The sequence below is a fragment of the Octopus bimaculoides genome, chromosome 25, assembly GCF_001194135.2.
Source record: "Octopus bimaculoides isolate UCB-OBI-ISO-001 chromosome 25, ASM119413v2, whole genome shotgun sequence".
Lineage (NCBI taxonomy): Eukaryota > Metazoa > Mollusca > Cephalopoda > Octopoda > Octopodidae > Octopus > Octopus bimaculoides.
In genome coordinates, this window is record NC_069005.1 from 4,760,509 (window position 1) to 4,764,138 (window position 3,630).

Consider the following 3,630-nt stretch of genomic DNA (forward strand, 5'->3'; position numbering starts at 1 on the left):
TATATATATATATATATATATATTTATATATATATATATATGTATATATATATATGTGTGTGTGTGTGCGTGTGTGTGTGTGTGAATGTGTGTGTTGCTGTGTGTGTGTTTGCGTGTGTGTGTTTGCGTGTGTGTGTGTATCAACATGTATATGTACATGTATGTATGTATGCACAAATAGATAGTTATGTGTATATATTCATGATTTATAAATGATATATATGATATATATGAATGCATATATATATATACACACACAGATCTATAATACACATAAATATATACATATACACACGCATACACACACACATATATATACATATCTTTAAATATATATATATATATATATAGACATATATTCACATAAATATATACATATACATAGATACAAGCATACACACATATATATATGGTTCAAAATTACAAAATAAAAAAACAGACAAGTGGGGGATCAACAAACAAAGTGTGTTAACTTGATGCTCAAGAATAATGGAAGAGACTTGACACTTCGAGCCGCCGCTCTTCTACAGAAAAGAAGAGACAAGATAGATGGAGATAAAAAAAAACAGACAATAAGAAATGGTAGTACATGATATGTTTGTATATGTGTATAGATAGATAGAGAGAGAGAGAGAGAGAGAGAGAGAGAGAGAGAGAGAAGAGAGAGAGAGAAAGAGAGAGAGAATTTTATTATGCATCGAACATTGGAAGTGTTGTTATGTCTGAATAAGAAAAGCCATCTCCCCACTCCTCGTCAAGAGAACGAGTTAGTTTTCTAACAACCGCAACTATTTAACGCTCACAGAGTAAAGCGAAAGATTTATGTGTTGCAACAAACATTATTATTAATTTCTTGCAGCCAATTTAAACTCATATCTTTTAATAGAAAGAAATGTCTTCATCATCATCATCATCATCATCATCATCATCATCATCATCTTCATCATCATCGTCACTGTCATCATCATTATCATCACAAACATATCATCAACATCAATTGGAACTGTCATCATTACCATTGCCTTCGTCGTCGTCGACATGGTTGCTATTACTGTCATCTTCATAACTATCATCTTCCACATCAGCAGAAACATGATACTAACAACAACAGCAACAACAATAATGATAATAATGATGATTTTATTTATTCGCCACAGGGGCGACGGATGAGGGTGGGGCAATACAAAGACAGACATAAAGCGTGTGAGGTCGGCTTATAATGAAATGATAAGAAAAAATACAAAAAAAATGAAAATAAGAAAAGGATAGAAAGAAAGAAAGAAAGTATACAGGGTATACATTGAAAAAGAAGGTACAAATGCATAGCCAACAAAAGTTTTAAAAAAGGTTTCGGGGAGGATGACAGAGATGAAGGTGGTGCTCGATCATGGCCGCATTTTAATAAATGAAACGAAAGAAAAAAGATAGTGCTCGACTGTAGGCATTGCTCCGAGTAATAAGACATCGTGAATGTCTCACTGGCAACTAAAATATACTTTACATCGTGCATGAGGTAACACATCTTGAAGGAATTATATTCTTAGTTTACATCCGGATACCAGCTCTGCTGGTGAAATCAAGGTAGACTTGATATTTTTCATTGAGAGTTGCTAAATTCCAACAGAAAGTAACTGTTCACTAGGAATGAGCCGCATGAGGCAAACTCATTATCATTCACGCCGGAGTACAGAATTCTGGTTAGGCGTGCCATTTTGATTCTCCGGCATGTCACATGCATCCAGCAGACGTTAGTTTACGCATGACACCTGTAGATGTTACAGATTCCAGCGGCATTTTCGCCAAGCGCTCCTTTGCAGGTTTCTAATCTATAGTCTTCTTTCCTATTCAATTCTCCACTAGTGATGGTTTTGTGTTGTGTAGGGAGCGGGCGGTTTCTAAATGAAACTATTATAACATAATTGCCATTGGTTTCTCATGAACTGCAAAATTATATGAATATTGTTAAGAAGTTGGTGGAACGAATGTAATAATCGTTTAATGATGGACATTGTGTTAGAAATAATGCTTAAGGGAAAGAAAGAAACTTTGGAGAAATTTGAATCCTGTTGGTTACACGTACACCAACACACACGTACACACATGTACACACACGCACAAACATGTGTATACATGTATGTTGTATATTTAATTATTTGAATTGAGCCTGTAAGGAATAAGTTGGTTTCTAACAAAGTTATGAAACACCAGATTTGGAATGAAAAAACAAATATCAGTGGTATACGTTGAGTTTGAGAAATGTTTTGCATATTTTTAGTTTTCCACTTACAGCTCATATTTTTAATGTGTGTGTTAGCTAACGCACTTGCTTTCTGAAAACCAAGTTTACCAATTATTATTAATAAAAATAAGAATTTATAAGCAAGATATATAAACTGAAGGATTCGAGGCAGTGTTCGGTAGTTATCTACTTTTCCTTCGATTTTCGAAGAGATATTCACGTGACATTTAGAATAGTACATACTTTTTTTCTTATCTGTTCCAAATAACTTGCATATATATACATATATGCGCACGTATACATGTACGTGTATGTATGATCAATTATGACTATATATGACTTTCATAACGCTACTGTTAATATTTCAACGCCAAATGTACATAAGGAAAACACTTGAGTGATGACGGAACGGCTGTCATCTGTCTCCAAATGCAGGAGTGAAAACCTCATCATGTAAAACAGCTCCCTGCAGGTTCTGCAGCAAAAAAATTTGCCGCATGGTCATTCTCAGACTACGTGACATTATCATCAAATGTGCATACGGATACCTATACATACATGTTCGTGTATGAGTGTGTGTATGTATGTATGTATATATGCATGTATGTATATATGTATGTATATGTGTGTGTGTCTATTTTGTCCCCCATCCTTGCTTGACAACCGATATATGTGTGTTTAGGTCCCCGTAACATAGCGTTTCGGAAAAAGATACTGATAGAAAAATCACTAGGCTTACAAAGAAGAATTTCTGGGTTTCTGGGGTAAATTTGTTAGACTAAAGGCGGTGCTCCAGCATTGCCGCAGTCAAATGACTGAAAGAAACATAGATATATAGATAGATAGATAGATATGCATGCATATAATTTGGTTAATGAGAGACGGAAAATCAAAGATACGAAAGTTTATATTCTTTTCTACGCTAGGCACAAGGCCCGAGATTTTGGGGGAAGGGTCCATTCTATTAGATCGTCCCCAGTACGCAAATGGTACTTAATTTATCGAACTCGAAAGGATGAAAGGCAAATTCGACCTCAGTGGAATTTCAACGCAGAACGTAAAGACAGACGAAATACCGCTAAGCATTTCGCCCGGTGTGGTAACGTTTCTGCTAGCACGCCACCTTGATACGTAAGTTTATTTTAATCACTACAATTGTTTCGACACATCAAGCATCGATCCCTCTCAGGCATCCGACAGTGCAGATGTGTCTCTTTAGGTGATAAACAGATACAACTCATAGATACACACGACACAATAATTCTACTGCTCATAAGACAATAGAACAAATAAGCCAAACAACAGTATAGGAGAGAGAGAGAGAACTAGATAAATAGGTTAGATAGGTAGATCAGCTCACATACATACATGCATACATACATACATATATA